Genomic DNA, 20,061 nt, shown 5'->3' on the forward strand with positions numbered 1-20,061 from the left:
GTGTAAACAATTTAAATAAACAGATAAGAAAGGTTTTAACATTACGAAATATGACATTTGTGGCGTTTAAAACCAGAAGCTGTGAAATGATAATTACTTATTACTGTTCTTAAACAGTAATTTTCTGGATTCATCCACATAGCAAAATGACGTCACAGACAAATGCTGTACTTTAAAACATGCTATCCTAAATCCAAAGTTTTACCATTTTGTGCTACAATGCCGTGTTTTTCATAGAAAATTATTCACGAATCGGTCCACTTAAGTTACCGGAACACAGCTGCCAAGATAACGGACAAGCTAATCGCGCGACCAGTCCTTTACGGCGGTTTAAAAATATATGTCGATGACATCACCGTACTGAACTGATGGCAAAAACTTTTCTATTGTCTCTCTTTAGATACCTTTTGAAATTTGAAGTTAGAACACAATAAAGCATTGTGTTGGAGAGAAAATTATCTTACTCAAAACACTGGTAAAATCTTAAGAATGTAAGTTAGATACTAGACAAGATTCTGTATCTATCGTATCTTATCGATTGGGAAAGAGATAAAAACTAGGCTGGAAAATTTCACAGAAACAACATTGAGATTAGAATTTTAACTAGACGTTGAACAAGTCCAAATCACGAAACATGTCTTTTTTTGGTGGTAAAATCATCAGATTACCCCTCCCGCTGTGGGTTAGCAGCGTGAGGGAGTATCAGACTATTACTGACTAAAACCCACCATGTTCCTTCTTGAGCCCTTTGTGTACCAGGGCCGCGATAACTCTTTCGCACAAGCCCGCAGCCCAAAACTCCCTCCTCAGGTAAGAAATGCAGATGATTTAAAGAAATGGGTACAATTTAAAGATGAAAGTTCGCGTGTGTCCAATTCTGAACCTGTATCATCCTGCTACTCAGCCCATAACCAATTTGGGCAAATAAATCATCAGCACGAATAGAGAACTGGTTTAGCCAGACGGCACGCGACACGCAATTTCTTTCGAACGATTTCGACGCGTCCCCCTTAATTGGTCTTCATTGGACTTGTATAATATGCTTTACGAAGTGGGATGATTTAAACAAATACTTCTAACAGTCTTCAAGAATGCCTTCAAGCATAGCTGCATCACCAATACATAAAGTGCTAGATATAATTCAAGAGGATTTTAAAGCTAAATCCCATATAATTGGGTAGCAAACAGGAAGGTTTAAAATGACCATGGCTCGAGTTACTTACAGAAAAATGTTATTCAAACGAAGACAAGATCTAATTGTACTGTTACACAAGTATTTGGCACAAACAACGAATGTTAAAACTAACGTGCTTGTATTTTTAGAAGCAGGTAAAGTCTAAGGGGCCGGACGAGCGGACGTCTTCAAGTTCAAACGGAACCCAGAAATAACTGAGACTAATTAGGATGGCGAACGGAGAACCCTTTGTATGTCTTAGTGAAGTGAAAACGTTTAGAATCGAGGGAATTTTAGTTATTTAAAGACACAGAAGCTCACGAAAAACTAGCTTGAATAGGTAATTTGATTTGATCATCATAATAATTTGGAAGAAGGACGACATCCTCTAGAAAAGATGGGACCATACAAGTCCAACAAACTAAAACCTATTTGCCCCAATAATCCAGTTGTATGACTAGGGGACCTAAAATACTCATACCAATACCAGGACACAGATGATTGCAGGCAAGTTAACTAAGGTCGTTCAAAAATACCTAACTGGGTACCTTGGCCTGCACGCGAGCACGTTGTCAATGAAACCGGTCAAGGGTGGTTCGGTGTCAACAAAAATATGTTCAAGAAATATTGTTTTCTTAAATGTGAGAAGAATCATTGTCGTTGTCTTTTCAAAGTATAATAAGTAACAAATGAAGTATCTAATAGCAAAGTTCCTTCATTACGTTAGTATAAATTATCATATTCATGCTAATAACAATAGGAAGTGGAAATCTGACAATTAAATGGGCGCTCAAAGTCCAAAACACGGTAAAAATGGTTCTGCCCTTGAAGGTTTCTGTGATTAACGGAATAATTAACAGGCATGGCCTCTTGGATTAGGACAAACTCTTCTAGATACAGACATTGTAAGGACTCAAAATCATCCTTCAATTGCCCTTAGCAATCCCTAACCGTGGTAGCATTCTCAAACAATCCCAGAACAGGTTATGACCTTTACCAAATATTGCGTACGAGTGAACAAATGAAATTGAGACATGCCTAAATGCTTACATTGTTAGCATTGGTACAAAGCAGTTTACGAAATGGAGACATCGCGTTTTCAATACGATACACGCAAATCAAGGCCAATTTTTTGCGTACTGCAAATGATACAAATTTTTAAGTCAAGGACTTAGAAAAAACTTGATTTTTCTACTAGCAAACTCTCTGAGGCAATTTAGAAAATGGACTAATTAAATATTGCAACAACACTTCCTATGGTTATGAAGGAATTACTTAGCAAGTAGTAGTAGTTAAACTACGTAATTTAGGCTCAGTGAAAACGATGTCGAAGAAGATTAGCAAACTGCTATGTATGCCATTTGCGATATTTGTACCCAAAGCGGTTGGATCGTGGGTAGAATACTAAACAGTTAGAATGGGTACGAGCGATTGGCAATAGAGATAGAATTCGCGTTTGATGCACAACTGTACATTCTGTATTGAAATGTTCTTTCAGCTTTTTTCACATTTTTCGACATGTTCCTAGCCAGTCTTTTTAATGCAATCTTGCAGTGCAATTACAAAATGTATGTGAGTAGTAGAAAGCTGGTTTATTGTTCTTTCGATATTATGTTTCACCCACACATAGCGCTAAATATGTCGAAAATAGGACCTCGAGATATTCAGAAAACAATTAGTAGAAGAAAAACAACTAATTTTCACTAGAACAAAACACCTTAATTTGGTCATGTTTGTTTGTTTTTCGCGTAGGTTGATACGTAATATTTCCACGTACATTTTGGCAAGTGAAAATATTATGAAAATATCTTCATTTTCATACGTAACATGTTTCGTAATCTTACAATGCCGATGTACGTTCAAAGCCATGGACGATTGCCCATGTTTTTTTTCTTTCAAATTGTTCAAGGTAGCTTGTTTTCTACATTATGACCTCATACTCTCGAATGATCTGGCTATAATCGTGTTTGTGTGAGTGGGCGCATATTGTATATTTTAATACTAAGATGATGCTGGTAGGTTTACTTTTGATTTATTTTTTGGAACCAGTTGTGTCGATGTTTGTTTGAAAATATTTGTGTCTTAGGTCAACTTAAATAATAATATTGACGTTAACATTTTTGTTGCTTTATCCTATTTCATAAACAAAGTTTGCAGACGAAATATTCTTATATCTGAGGAAAGGGATCACCAAAGAAACGATGGATGGATTGTGTGAAAGACTGTGTTATAACTGGAAATAATGTCACTTGTGCGATGATGTCAGACAGAGAAGTATCGAAAGGGAAGACACTCTGTAACCCAAAAGTGAAACTGGAATAAGGGCAGTATCCTTGAAAGCTGAAAGATTTTCTTAAAGATGTTATCACAAGTAAACATTTCGTACTACGTAGAAAGCTAAGTATAGACGTTCATTATCTATCACTCGCTATCGCGTATCAATTTAGGATGTAATAACAAAAACATGTAGAAACGTCATGTTGATCAAAATGTCACCTTCAGATAATAACAACAGTTGTTGCTAACTTTGCAAATTGATTTAGACGCAATTTGCAGCTGGGCGAAAATTTTCACTTTTATACTTATTGGAATGCAAGACTAAACTGAAGGTCCCGGCTGTCATTGAACATCCTTGGCAGTCGTTACGAGTAGTCAGAAGCCAGTAAGTCTGACACTAGTCTGACACCAGCCAAGGGGTATCGGATTGCCCGGGTAACTGGGTTGAGGAGGTCAGATAGGCAGTCGCTTCTTGTAAAACACTCAGCTGAATCCGGTTAGACTGGAAGCCGACCCCAACATGTTTGGGAAAAAGGCTCGGAGGATGATGATGATGAATGCAAGATTAAGAGACGCGGACAAAATCACCAGGAATACAGAGGGGTAGCAATTATTGAGCAGACTCTAAAGAAGGTTAAGAGAACATAATTATATATTTTTTTAATTTAGATGGTTAATGATAGAATCATCGTCTGTCTAGCCTTTTCTCAACTATGTCGGAATCGGCTTTCAGTCTAATCGGATGCAGTTGAGTACCAGTGTGGCACAAGAAGCTACTGGCATCTGACCTCCTCCACCCAGTTACCTGGGCAACACAATACCCCTTGGTAAAACTGGTTTTCATACTTGGATCGTTTCAGTGATATATATCAATGATCCCTCGTAATCGAGATATTCTTTCTGAACAAGCAACAAGTAATGCTTGATGCAAAATTCTAATTAAATAAAACCAACTTCTAATTCAAGGGTAGAGTATCGACCATGAAAATAACACAGCATTTATTACTTGCACTTTATTACACAATTGTTACCATGTGGGTAGGACATAAAACACCAATGACGTTATCCCGCTATCGGTACATCTTGACATGTTCAGCGGACAATGTTAGAAACCCTATATTGTGTTGCTGTTGCATAAATATGGTTGATTATTGATTACGTGAATAGTATAGAAAAAGTCCCTATATTTCTGTAATAATGGCGTCCAAACCAAGTTCTGTGTGCTCGAAGGAGACCAGCCAGCTGCGCATGACATATAATAGTGCACAAGCATTTGCGCAGACACAGGTGCACTCTCTATTCCCTCACTCTCATAGCACGATGGGACGGCTATCCGACACGACCGAAGAGTCGTCAGTTCGTTCAAGTACCAGACCGATTGCTAAACCGTTTTCTTTAGACTCCTTATAGTTTGGACTACAGGCTGTAATATGCCCTCAAAGTTCAGGACTACAAATATCATCATCCTCCGAGCCTTTTTCCCAACTATGTTGGGGTCGGCTTTCAGTCCAACCGGATTCAGCTGAGTACCAGTGCTTTACAAGAAGCGACTGCCTATCTGACCTCCTCAACCCAGTTACCCGGGCAACCCAATACCCCTTGATTAGACTGGTGTCAGACTTACTGGCTGTATATATATGTAGTATTTAGCTCAAATACAAGACTGATGACTGCACAAACTAAAAGAGACAGGTAATTCAATCACAGTAAAGTATAACCTCGTTCGGAGGTCAGCCTCATCGTTTTAGTAGCAGTCGGCCTTAAAACATTTGTTTTCCTTCCTTTAATCGCGTATCCTATGGCTTTATTTCCTAATATAGTATGCTCATGACTCGTAGCTAATTTACCAAGGTTGATTTACGTAGTACGTGTAGGTTGAATTGACGTCAAGTCATTATAATTCTTGTCAAATATTGTTGCTGCTCTTAAGTTACTACTGTTCCTAGTGACTTGACGCAAGCCAAGTGTCCGAACAATATACTATTATGCGTTCCCAAAGCTCTTATTAATAACTAGCTTCCGCCCGCGGGTACGCCCGCGTAGAGTTCGGCTATATCGCGTTTCCAAGAGAATTCTTCTAAAGTCCGGGATAAAAACTATTCTACGTTCTTTCTCAAGGTCAACTCTATCTCTGTACCAAATTTTATTAAAATCAGTTCAGTGGTTTAGACGTGAAAGCGTAACAGACATATAGAGTTACTTTCGCATTTATAATATTAGTAGGGAAGTAGGGATCTTTCTTGCTAAAAAAACCTGGTAAAAACCTTCAACATTTCATAGCAAGACACCGTCCACGCTTCAGAAAGCATGACCCCATTGACCTGGCCAATAATTCGTACTTCTTAAAGGTTCTTATATTACGTGACGTCATTCTTCTGACGTTGACAGACTCGTTGCTAGGCAACCGTTTCAACTCTATTGATAAGGCTCGTGTTCTGTTAAGCGGAACGCATTAGAATGACGTGGTTTTGTATGGGTGTAATTTCAAACGTATGCTTTAGTTAGTGAGTTATTTAATATGGTTTCTGAGCTCATTATGAGATTGATAAGTTCGTCTTTACAATTTCTAGAAAAAGGTTCGTCGTGCTGCCTAATATTCTAAAGCTGAAGTTTGTTTGAAACGCGCTAATCTTAGGAACCACTGATTTTAAAAGCTCTTTCAGTTTAAGATAGTTTCAGTTCGAGCAAGGCCATTTTTTTTGAAGGGGAAACCTACATACGTTTTACCTACAGATTTTTTACATGTGTTAAAAAAAAAAGTAGCTACTATAACTATTTGAATACACACTTCTAAATACATTTTCTGCCTTCAAAACGACTACAAAAACCCACTAACACGACACTTACACATTAATTTCGGCATACCAATTAACTGAATAAATTACAGTCGATATAAAAACTTACAATATACATGTACTCAAACAAGGCCAGTTGTTGCGTTCATGATAACCAGTGAGGGGGGATATAAATAGGTCAGCGTTGTAGTTTACTTTAAATCCTTTTGGAGAACAGTGGCAGTTCTGTGGTATTTTAATAATATGGAAGAGACGAACATGCTTTGCCTTTTAAAATTTTCAGTTCTGCATATTTTGGAAATTCGGTTTTATAAAAATGGTCCAAGATAATTACAAAACTTTTCTAACAAGTATAAACACAGCTATGAAACGATGTTCCATCAAAAAGTTCCAGTTCATATCTTCCGGCTCCATCATCAGATCAGTTCGACAGTACCATATTATTGTATTGTCATCAGAACTACATACAGCTGCCCGTTTTCAAGACGCTACGATCCTTTGAGCATGGTTAAATAAGTTACCGTAGATATAAAAGCGTGTCAAAAAGAGAAAACAAGCCAAGATTTCTTCAACCAGAAACATGAAGCTTTGACAACATTTTCTTACTTCGCAAATAAAAATACTTCGAAAAACATCGACCGATTTAATAGAAAAATACAAAAACAGCTCGCCACATTAATTTTGCAAATAAAATGGCTAGACTGCAATAAAATTTGCATTTCAAAACAACATACTCAAACTCAAGGTCGCCTATCCAGGCTGGTTTTAATAAAATTGAATATTTAAAGTTCTACTAGCTTATCCCGGTGACCCTCGATAATTTAGCGACCTTATAAAATGAGGTCGCTATACCAAGAGTCTGATTCAGAATTTTAAACTTTACGCTCTCAATACGTAATTATAACTCGGCTGAAATAAAGAGCCGTATGGTATGGCATATCAAATGATTTGAATATTACACCTTCATTCATTTTGCACGATAATAACGTTTGCTATTTCGTGAGAGAGCGCGTTTATAATGCGATCAAAAGCCGATGACAGCTTTATTTAGCCCCGACAAAAATCTAGCTTCCTTATGAAATGAGGAGTCGGCAGTCGCCAGTCTTATCATGTGGCCAAGTGTGTTAAGCGCCTAACACATCCCGCTGAATGAAATAGTAAATCAGGGACAAGGCCTTTCGTACTACGAAAACGTACTATTACTAGTAAACGTACAATTTACGTTCATGTTGCTCTATTTAGTACTAACGAATCGACTTTTAATTAGCTATAGTGACGTAACCAGTGTAGAATAGGTGAATTTTAACACGCTTTTATTAGGGCGACCTGTATGTAACTATTCAATGGAATCTAAGGTAACTAAAACTATCTTCCAAACATCGTAGCGTCATGAAAATTGCCAGCTGTATGTAGTTCTGATCACAATACAATAATATGGTACTGTCGAACTGATCTGATGATGAAGCCGGAAGATATGGACTGGAACTTCTTGATGGAACATCGTATCAAAGCTGTGTTTGAACCTGTTATAACCTGTAAAATACCAACGGTTCTATGATCACTAGATGAATAAAAAACTAAGAACTTTCGAGAACGATAGCATGGAGGTGGAACATAAAATTCAGTCACTTCTCAAGTTCTCAATAACTGCACAAAAACAGCAGTTTCATATAAAACTTCTCACAAACATTAACTTCACTACAATGGGTGCAAATGTATTTTCTCATTCTATTGTCACAGATTTCTTTTAGACACGGATGGGTGAATTCGTATCGAGTATCGATATGTTTGCACGTTGAACGTCACGACCTGTCGCCCTCCACTTGCGTAGTTGAGTAAAAAGTAAAGACTATTTGACTTTGAAGTTTTAGTTAAGGGTAACTTGACATTCTTAAGTCTCTTATATTCGGAGCTTGGGAGTTATTGGAACTTCTATGATAGTAAGAAGACAGCTACTAAAAGTATCCGTGTTTTATCTTCTAGCGTCATGTTTCTATTTGAAACAGAAATCATCAGAAGGCAGTTCCGGGGAAAAATCTATTAAAAAAATCCGTACGTTAATCTCTGGTCTAGAATTAAAACCATTTCCTCATACACTAGGAAACTGTCACACCTTATCATAGAGCAGCACAACCGTTTTTTTTTTAATCGAAACTTTTTATCATGCTACCTACATGGAGGCACCAATTTGTTCAAGGTCTATGCTATTTAGAGGACCAAAGCATGTAGGTTATCATACAACTGGCGTGTCGCCAACTGGTTAAAAAATAAACCACACTTCATAAAAGGTGACCGCGGTTTTTCTGCGTTATTTTTATTTTGCGGTTACACAAAAACATATTCTAGATTTTTTTGCCAAAATACAGATCATGTAGAGAAAAGTCTAGAATTCATACAATCATGTCCACACTTTGCAAGTTACACTGTTAGTTCTCAAAGTAATAAAAGGCGAGCTTATTTGACAACTAGAAAACACAATGACACTTATGGACGCAGTCAGAGACATTTAATGGTTACTTAAGCCATTCCTTAGAGAAGAATTCTTCGACAATCTGACTTAAGTAGGTAATCATTAACGGCCTTACTACAAAAACTTTAACCACTGTTTTACACTTGTCTAAAAAAAATGTGGCTCCAAAATGAACCATATGTCAACGTCATAATTTGACATTTTTTTAGACAAGTTTTAAACTGACGTTAAAGTTTTTGTGGTAAGACGGTAAATGTCTCTGAGTGTGGGGTATTAGATCTTTATATTTAACAGCACCTGTAAGGCAGACTACGTTTGAAAAATTAGACAGTCCATGGCCAATTAACAAAACGGAACTGAATTCAAATTAAGCATTACCTACATTTGGAGGCTCTCAACCACCAAGGTTTTGAGCGAACTTTCAAACACAAGTCGTGAGTATGAACACCATAGCCAATTTTTTAAGGTAAACCCGTCAATTGCGCATACATTTCAATTAAAAACCTTGGTACTGTCATATGCTAGCTGAGGTTACTCTTTTGAATTGAGCCTCTATAGGTCTTAGCTTGGATCACCTTTTGATAGGTAACAGATGATCTGCCGGTGCTGCTGGATTGTTCGAGATTTCAAATTTTAGGGCTCCAAAAGGGACATGATGGGATTTAGTCGGTAAGACTGACACTTCCTCACGCGGCACCCACAGGGGAAGGGCTCTTCCAACCAAGAGGTGGGAGATGATAAAAGATGAAAGGACATTACATAACCGTTCTTGGAATTTGAAAAGAAAATACTTAGGAGTCCTTTTAAAAAGACAAACTGTTTCCCGCACTCTCCTAAACCTCGTGATCTACAACTGGACTTCTACTTATCCTTTAGCCAATACCAACCGTGATGCTCAGCGCTTACAAGTAATAGCATTAAAGAGGATTATTGTAACAATAATGATTTCAAGGCAAATTGGTTTTGCGCAGAAATGGCGTCACTAACAATTGTACAAACACGTTTTGCGCTTAACAATAAGAGAGTAGAGTATTTTGTATTGTAGGTGACTACGTCATTGTATGGCAAATGCGCAGTTTTTCTGCTTTACCTAAAGGACCGTAAAATAAGACAAACTTCTCTTGGCGTCATTGGGTTTTTATATCAAAAATAAAATACTTAATATAATTAGAAAAACACGCTTTTACAAATACATACAAGGAAAAACCCAAAATCCATCATGAAGTTCCGGGTCATATCTTTCGGCTCCATCGTCAGGTCAGTTCGAAAGTACCATATTATTGTATTGTCATCAGAACTACATACAGCTGCCAATTTTCATGACGCTATGATCCTTGGAAGATGGTTAAATTAGTTACATTAAATTTCTTTACATAGTTACATACAAGCCTAATCCTGCTAAATCAATATTTACCAAAACTTTCTGTTATCTGCCCTGCCTTTTTAAAGGTCGTCGCTCGCGAAATTACATCAAAGTTATTTATTTCTAAATCTATAAACATAGGATTCCAAAGTGCTGATTATTGATTGTAGCGCATCATATCGACCTATCGGTAGATAACTTCATGTTAATTTAATTAAAGACGAAAACAGGCGTGATCGACACTCTTTAATCTGTGGTCACATCATGATAAGATAGAATCCTACGGCATAGGCGAATACGTCATATTTGTACTCACGAAGCTAACACATATGTGATAAAATGATTTTTCGAATATGAACACATTTTCAATCGACCTTAGGGAAACTCAGTTTTTGTGTAGCGTAGTAGCCGTTTCCCTCGGTATCGAGACCGCGTCCCATGAGAATTACTGCCCGTTCCAGGATAAAAATATAGCCTCGGAATGAGTGCAGCTTTCCAACAGTGAAATAATTTTGAATTCTCAGTAGTTTTCGGAGCCTCTAAGGTACAGACAAACTAAAAAATATATTTCCTCTCAAAGTATAGATAAGGCAGTAGCTATAGATTCTGAACCACTCTTTAAGTTAAGAATTATTACATTACAATATCAAAGAGCGCAGTAATACTGAGTTTTAAGTATTAAAACATTATCAGCAAAAGATTAAAATGATTTTCACATGTTTCAAACGTGATTGTTGTTTTTATAACGTCGCGTCGTTTAATTATCATTGGATGAAAGAACTCGTTTGACGATCTTTGGACGCGTTTCGATGCACGTTGTCTTTCTTATTTTTTACCGACTTCAACAAAAGAAGTGTCTCAATTTGACTTGTATGTACGTTTGTATGCGATTTTCTCTGGTTTGGTATAATAAAAACGATTTTGATGCGGTTTTCAGCATAGTATTTGTCGGACTCATAGAAGTATTAGTAAGTAGGTGTATTCCGTGTATTATTGAAGTCGTTTTTTTCTTCAACATTTAAGGTACAAGTTGGCAGCCGACCGCAGGCGACAACTGCAGACGACATGTCGTCGCTTCATTCAACTACGGAGGGAATTTCATAGAAATACATAGAAACCAGTAGTGTCCTTGCGACACGTCGTCTGCAGTTGTCGCCTGCGGTCGGCTGCCAACTTGTACCTTAAGGAAATATCTTCATTGGTTTATTTATAATTCCTATTTAAAGATTAGTGATTCACACATTTATTTCCGGATTTCTTGAAGTTACCAAAAGTCCTTTCCACAGGCTATAACCAATCATAATCAATTATATGCAAATACCCCACGAAACGGCGAAAGGTGCACATTTTTAAGCAATTTATTCGGGCGTAATGTGAGCATACGATTGACTGAAACCGACATGTGGTGACGGCAGATGGTCCGTATTGAATGTCAGCTGTCCAGTACAAGGGACATTTTTATGGCTTTTGAGTGCTCAGCTTTGATTAAGCTTCCTATATTTTTTAAGAACGCAGAAACAAAAAACTTTTTTTTAACTACTTTTTATTATTAGATTTTTTCTTCGGTTAAAATACCTAACCTCTCCGGAGTCTGACACATACTCCTCCGAAAACTGCATCAAAAATTGGTTCAGCCAAACGAGATATATACTGGGATACTGAGAACCTCCTTTTTTGCAGTCGGTTATAAAGAACACACTAAATAATTAAATACCAAGTCAGTGATTTAGAGTACTTATTGGCAATTTTTTTAATTTTCTTCAAATACCTTGAGCTATGTTTTGACTGTGCTCCTCATATAAAATATCTAAAGATTATTTGAATGAAAACAACTATATGTATAAACTTGTTTACGAACGTATAATTCGGCGCAGTTTCTTAGTGACTACGTGACTTCTCGCATATAACAACTGTGCCCGTATTTATCCGTGTTTCAACAGTTTTGCCATTGCATTGAAAATCTATCCCTACTAATATTATAAATGCGAAAGTAACTCTGTCTGTTACGCTTTCACGTCTAAACCACTGAGCTGATTTTAATAAAATTTGGTACAGAGATAGAGTTGACCTTGAGAAAGGACATAGGATAGTTTTTATTCCGGACTTTAGAAGAGTTCTCTTGGAAACGCGATGTTACCGAACTTGACGCGGCAGGATGCTATTAGGCTATATTTTATCCGAGTAGGGTAAATACGCCAAATGTCGGCCCCCTTAGCGATTTTCTGATTGCGGTTCGCTATAGCACCGTCAGTTTCCAACGAAAGATAGTTTCTGATGCGGTTTTGGATAGTTTGATTCATCTATGTCATGTTTATAGGCATAAGATTGATATTTCTACGAAAAGAAAAAAGTAATAAGGCTTAGATGCGTCGAGAACAGAAAAACCCTAAAGTCGGCCATTCACGGCCCAAGGTCGGTTGCGTTTTTTCCAAATGTCGGCCAGGTATAGGTTGTTTTAAATTAAGGCAGTGACAAATATTATTAACATGATTTATTTTAGCAGAATTATAATATAATACTAAGTATACATTTGTAATTGTATTTGTTTAATTTATAGTAAAATATTTTTTTGTTTCCCCTAAACAAAAAAAGTCGTATTCACGACCAACCATTTATATTTTTTAAGCTAATAAGAACGGTTTAATAGATAGCAAGTATCAAACTATAAAGCTACCATAAACATGCCTACAATACTGTCAACTCCTACATTTAAACTTAACTCCTATACGATATAATGAATTATAATAAATAAATTATTTCATTTTGAGAAAATGAAAAAATATAAAAGTATTTTTTCATCAGCCTGTATAGTGGCGCTTGAGTTCGAGGCTGGTCGACATTACGATTATTTACGATTCTAATGTCGGCCCCTATTTCTTGTACCTTATTTCTCGAGATTCAACTAATATCACCCCGGCCGTTATTTGGCTATTAAACGTAAAATAGATCTGTTTGCCTATAAGCTTTGCAAATTCTCTTGTTAAGCCAACGGAATTAGTACAATAGGAATTTATAAAATAGACTGCATTTGCTTTAAGTCGGCCACGGCCGAGACTCCGGTTTTAAGTCAAAACTGTTGTCCTAATGGCGGCCTCCTATTTTTCTTTGAAAAATATACGCAAAACGCTGAAAAAACTATCTTAAAATATAGTAAAAATAACCCATTAGTGACAATCAAGCTTAAAACAAAAATAAATAAATGTTTTATCGTTCTAATATCAATCCCCAAAATGTGAGTATTCACTTCGAGTAAGCTACTTTACGTGCGAATTTGATGTTTCAACGGCGCAATCGCTACTGACGCTCAGTATGAGAAGAGTAAGTGACAGAATCGGATAGTAACGATTTGTACGTATAGAGTATAAACCAAGGTTGCAATTCGAGGAGCAAAACTAACACTTAATTACCTTTTGAATGAATGCAAGCTGAAAATGTACAGACGGCCGAAGTTTGGGGGGAGGCCGACATTTGGCGTATTTACCCTACGAGCAGTAGTTCCCACGAGAAACGGGTCAAACCGAGGAGAAACAGCTAGTGTAAAATATACTGAGGATCTGAATGATGATATTATTAACTGAGAATCCAAACTAATATTATAAATGCGAAAGTAACTCTGTCAGTCTGTCAGTCTGTCTGTCTTTCTGTCTGTCTGTCTGTCTTTTCTTCACGCCTAAACTACTGAACCGATTTATGTGAAATTTGGTACAGACATAGTTTGAAACTTGAGAAAGGACATAGGATAGTTTTTATTACAAAAAAATTATAAAAATAAAATTATTCCGGACATATAGCGCCATCTATTGGTCAAATCAAAAATCTGCTGGTAGTCACTATTCCACGCGAACGAAGTTGCGGGCAAAAGCTAGTGTAATTATATTCCAAAGGAATTCCTTCCTGAATTATCATAGTAATGCCACGACCTCTTTAACAAAAACATACACAAAAGCCATAACCTACTTTTAAAACCATAGACATTGCACGGAAACCTCTTTAGTCACGTTTATCGAAATGCCTGTAAACTATTCTGTTGTATGTTCGAGTTTTAAAACTAAGATAAGCCCAAATTAGGGCAGATAAGAATGTGTCGAAACGTTACTGCGCGTCTGTGTTACGTTATACGCAGCATTATTGAAATACCAACATAAAAACTCGTAAAGGTCTTAATCCCTAATGTTATAAATGGAAAGGTGACTGGGTGTCTGTCTGTAGTACTATCGCGATAAAATAGCTTTGGCTACTTTACTAGTAAACCCTAGTGCTGGACCTACAGGATTAATAATAATGTAATAATAATAATGTCGGGACACCTTTTTCACACACGGTCGGCTAGCCCCATGGTAAGTTATTAATTAACTTGTGTTATGGGTGCTAACACAACTGATAAACTACATATAGCTACATATATACATATTTATAAATACATATCATAACACCCAGACCACGGCCAACAAGCATGCTCATCACACAAATGTCGACCGAACCGGGAATCGAACCCGGGACCTCAGGTTCGGCGGTCCGGCATGATGACCATTGCGCCATCGAGGTCGTCAACGAACTGACGAGATTGTTCGAAAGAGTTACTGCAGCATGCAGGGTTCTAGTAAGTCTGTCACTCCCTTATGTTGCACAGAAAAGGTGCACAATATAAGATAGTTTTAAGTTGGTGCTAAAAACATTATGGTATATTATGGTACATTATTTCCAAAGGTAGTCTTAAAATAAAATCTTTAAAATTGGCTTGCACATAATGAATTTTAATACCTAAAATGACATCACTGTTATAAAACACACAAGTATTATAGTATAATATTGTAACGGTTATTTTAAAAATAGCATGATTAATGATAAGGCAGCTATTATCCTGAACATGAAATGTAAAATATTGCATTAATATCTAACTAGAGGCACTGAAATACAGTTTGATTTCTGTACGTTAATTGCTGACTATAAAACTGTCTATTAGGATTCAACCTAAATTCGATCTGAATGGGATTAGGTATTTAGCTGTCACAGCATAACAGAAAAGACTTAATTTCAGATTGAAAACTGTTAATATTAAGTGAATGGTCTATCTAAACTTTGTAATAATCAACTTACAAAAGTATGACTCATGCTTAAAGAATTCCGTTACTCAGTCCTTAAGCTGATGAAACTGTCAAAACGAAATAAATAAGATCACCCTTTTGAGTTTGGTTTAAAATAAAATTATGATTCATTCGGTAAGCAAGATTGTGTTACCATTTATGGTATGAGAAGAGAATTTTACTAATTAGATGACATTACGAAGTTACAGAGTATAGTTATCAGCACGAATCTTGAGCACTGACCTACATCTGCACAGAAGTGAAATTAGCAAAGCACCAATCCCGAGTGACGGCTATGACGCGACGCGCTGCGGGCCAATCACCGCTTTAGCCCGCCCCCGCGCCTTACTTCATACCACAAAAGGGACCCAATAAATTACTTCTGCGCTGGTGAAGGTCATAGCTCAAGATTCGTGCCGATAACTATAATTCCGTATTGTGTTGGATTTTTTATATTACTCATTAAGGTACGTCTTGGATGCAGCAACAGCAATACTAACTTGTATGTTTCTACATGATATTGTGTAGGTGCAAAGTGGCAGCAGCATGAGCAGTCCCCTTAGATATCTATGATTTCACAAAATCGCTGTACACAGTATATGTGTGGTCAGTAATTCAGTTCCAAAATGGGCCTTCACCTATTCTGTGGTATTGAGGAATAGGTTATAACTGACCTTTGGACTCCACATAGTACATGTAGAACAAATATGCTATGAATGTCTATTATAATTTCAAATAATAATAAAAGTAAAGTAAAATGCAATTTTCATTCAAGTCAATGAACTCTATGCGGTGGTAGTTGACCCCTGAAAAATTTTGGTATACATTGTAGTATTGAAACTGTAAACTTGTGCCTATTGTCTTATATAAAACTAGCGACAAACCCTGGTTGCACTTGGGATATTATATTCATGTATTTTATGTACACCTCCTGAAGAATAGCTTTCTATTACTAGAAAACAGAATAAAAATCTATTCAGTAATTGTCGAGATTATCGCGGACTAATCAATCAAATTCATACTTTTTGGTAAGACGATGAATTAAACTGAAACATTAGACAAGAAAATATTGTGTTTAACATTTGTTTAATTTAAAAAATTGAGTTTCAAAATGAAAAATTAAAACATCGGATATTACACCACACTTTAAAATTGAAGGTTAATCATAGGTACCTATTTAAAATGATTATGCAATAAATTGAACATGCTTGAACATGACATGTGCCTCTAATTTTAGCTATCGGTTCAAATTAACTCATATTTCTCAAGAAATATCTTAGAAACTGCATAGGTGTCTGGAATTTTCTAGAAACAGTGCATAGAGCAACATAAATGAATTTTGAATATTTTGTCCGAGGGCATTTGCAAAAAATTGAGAAATAATCATGTTTTAAGTGTAATTTGACGAAAAAAGTTTATTAAAAATAGTTAAATATAGGTTTTAATCCGATACTTTGACGTTATCAAGGTTACATAAAAACTATATATAAAAATCCTACATAAGGTTTCGAGTCTAACTTTCTAGTTTCAAAAAACTTTTAGAAACCTCCAAAAAGCGTCGATTTCACTCCTATGAGCACCTAAACACATAGCTTATGCTAATAAAAGACATGCAAACACGGTGTTTCACCATAAAAGACACTGGTTGACCTAAAAAGTGGCGTAGCAACCAAAGAGGTTAGTTTCAACAAAGAAAATTTTATACATAAAGAAAGCGTAATGGTCGACGTCTTGAATGAGTTAAAATAGTTAAAAACTTACCCGGATGCTTCCGTGGTGGGTTTTTGTAGAAAAACCACCCTATAAGAGTTGATTTTTTTGGTATACACCCTTCACGAACTAAACCAAGAATGCTTGACAGATGACTGATGGTACAAAGATGGCGGACTTGGAACGACAATTACGTCATTCCGCGGGAAAATCAAAACGACCGTTACACTTCCTTTTTATGTTATTTTAGGTCAATTAATTAAAATAAACACTTATAATTAAAGCTTACCTCATAAAAAGTGAAAAGATGTGTGATAATAAATAATAACTGATGTGTTTGGCTAATACATCAGTAAATTATTCAGTCCGATTCTTCGCGCTGTTGCCAGATAGGTATTGCGTCAGACAATGTATAACGTTCAGAATTACACATTTCAATACACTGGAGCATTACTTTATTACTACACGCACGAAATTATCACAGCTTTAACTTATAATGCTAAACTTTCATGTAGATCCTCGGGTGTAGTTTTCTCTTATAAGAAAACTAGGAATGAAGAACGGCAACGTCGCTTTTTACACTCTTCGAACAAAGGATTACTTTACTTAAAAATCAATTTAATAAGTACGGCGTTGTAAAATAACGATAACTATTGTTGTAAATAAACTAACGGTGTATAGTAAATTACAAAATGTTGAAAATTCTAGACGCGTATCGTGACAAGGTATAAAAATAACTGACTCGCTTTGAACTTGTTTTTGTTTCGTTTGTTCTGGCGTTGTAAACAATGGGGGTCAGTGTTGCTGTTTCAAGAAAAATGGAATCCTACCATTTTAATGGCATCCTCACACAACCGAAATGGGTTTCTGAATCAGAAAGTCAAAATACCGGTCTGAAATATTATGAATAATATTATATCATGTCTTCTGAAATTCGGTATCGTATTCCGTATGTACGTAAAGACGAGCATCCTTTTTTTTTCAAATTGTAAGTTTCAGACACACGTTTTTTCGTAATTTCAGTCATGATTCTGAAAAAAAAATGTCCTCGGGTAGGTCATTTGTATATGAAGTTAATTCCACTTTCTTAATTCAGTGGCAAAAAGTTAAAAGTAAACTTTAGTAAACATTACAAGAAGAAACCAAATTCCAGACTGAAGTGTGTTTATACAGAATCTTATAACGTTCGAGCATTCGCGTTGTGATGCCTCATAGAAACGGAAATATACAGAAACACGGGCATGCAATGGCCGGATCTCAAAAATACCTTATTCCCTTTCTTATGTTTTAATAATATATATCGGTTTAGTTTTGGCCTGAAAGCGTGACATACGTGAGTTACTTTTGCATTTATAATATATACTAGCTTCCATCCGCGTAGAGTTCTGTTAATCGCGTTTCCGAGAGAATTCTTCAGAAGTCCGGGATAAAAACTATCCTATGTTCTTTCTCAAGGTCAACTCTTGTTTCACGGTCAACATTTTTTTTTAAAATCAGTTCAATGTTTTAAACGTGAAAGCGTAACAGACAGACAGATAGAGTTACTTTCGCATCTATACTAATATTATAAAGCTGAAGAGTTTGTTTGTTTGAACGCGCTAATCTCAGGAACTACTGGTCCGATTTGAACAATTCTTTCGGTGTTAGATAGCCCATTTATCGAGGAAGGCTATAGGCTAGGCTTTTTATCCCGGTACGGGAAGTAGTTCCCACGGGATGCGGGTAAAACCGCTGGCAGAAGCTAGTGTGTGATAAGCCGCTTGCGCTTATTGCTTTTATATAAGTCTAGGGTAGCGCACATTCTTAACTTATATTAGGTACACTGATCATCAATCGGCTGGTACGTGGCGTGCAACACGAAATGGCAAGACACAACTAATTTCACGGAAGACAACAAGAGCGTTAACGACTTTGGGAGTTGAAAGTTAATACGTCATACCTTTGCATATTAGTAGGAAAAATATAGTGACATATCCGGTCGTGTCGGATTGCCGTCCCATCGCGCTATGTGAGTAAGGAATAGTGAGTGCACCTGTGTTCAAGCAAATGTGTGTGCACTATAATATGTCCTGCGCAGTTGGCTAATCTCCTGACATGAGAACAGCCGCCGTAGCCGATAATCGGCTAGGAGGACATCATCGTCATAGTGACATGTGATGGATGTGAGAGGATCAAACCTTTGGGACATTAGCCTTTTAACTTGTTCTTAAAAGATACGAAAGAAAACAAACGTATTAGTTCATAAGTGTATTTATTCATACTTAGTAATAATGTAAAAATATTATGTAAATAGCTTAAATTTATCTAATTATAACTTATTATGAAACTTAACTAAACCAATAACAATGACAGCGTTGTTAGTCATTATCAGTTTCAATAACATCTTAATTTGCGTAGTAAATAGCAACTTTATTGCAACGGAGAATAGAAAGGTTACAAGATAAACATGGTTGAATATAACAAAAAGAATCAAAACCATCATTAAAGTATTTTAGAAATTCAATTTACAAATTATACACACAAATCGAGAATTCTAACTAAATTTTGTTCGCTACAAACTTGAGATCTCATTCATCGTCCCTTAAAGTAAGATTTTTCCACGATTAAGAAACTACCGTTTTGGTAGATTTAAAAAAGTGTAAACACAGGTTATCGAAAATTTATTCCGCCTTGACCGATATTCATTATATGGAGAAATATATAACAAAAATGTATGAAACAGTAATTAAAAATATTACTGACATTTAGAGATAATACATTGAAAAATGTGAATGCCATATAAACATTTGTTGGCCCTTCAAAATAACATGTCTTACAAAATCATTAAAGTTATACTGAACTTATTTATAGCCTATGTTATTCGCAGATATAGCTTTCTATAGTTCGGCCATTCAGAGAATGCGTTCCTGACACGTCGCGATTGAACTGACGACGTAACTTTGCAATGGCGTTGCAGTTACGATAAAAATATTTTTGCTGGTTGTTTACCGTTTTAACAATTGAGGAGCATTAAAACAACATTATTATATCAATAATCAATGAATGTTATTACGTCGTCAGTTCAATCGCGACGTGTCAGGAACGCATTCTCTGAATGGCCGAACTATAATGGTGAAAGAATATTTAAATCGGTCCAGTAGTTTTTGAGTTTATCCATTACAACCAAACAAACAAACCAAGTTTTCCTC

At 36.2% G+C, this 20,061-nt stretch overlaps 1 protein-coding gene across 2 annotated transcripts in view; it reads right to left on the minus strand.

Moving 5' to 3' along the window:
- LOC124644576 (cyclin G) overlaps positions 1-17,557 on the minus strand; it is a 39,808-nt gene extending 22,251 nt beyond the window's left edge. The window contains exon 1 of one of the 2 annotated variants that reach the window (XM_047184042.1): positions 17,163-17,557. The gene's annotated coding sequence lies outside the window, so the exon portion shown is untranslated. Of the gene's footprint in view, positions 1-16,924; positions 17,065-17,162 lie in introns of those variants that run through there. The other variant, XM_047184043.1, reaches the window with a different exon arrangement.
- Between the last annotated feature and the right edge of the window lie 2,504 nt (positions 17,558-20,061).

Source organism: Helicoverpa zea, chromosome 30 (genome assembly GCF_022581195.2).
Source record: "Helicoverpa zea isolate HzStark_Cry1AcR chromosome 30, ilHelZeax1.1, whole genome shotgun sequence".
NCBI classification, from domain to species: domain Eukaryota; kingdom Metazoa; phylum Arthropoda; class Insecta; order Lepidoptera; family Noctuidae; genus Helicoverpa; species Helicoverpa zea.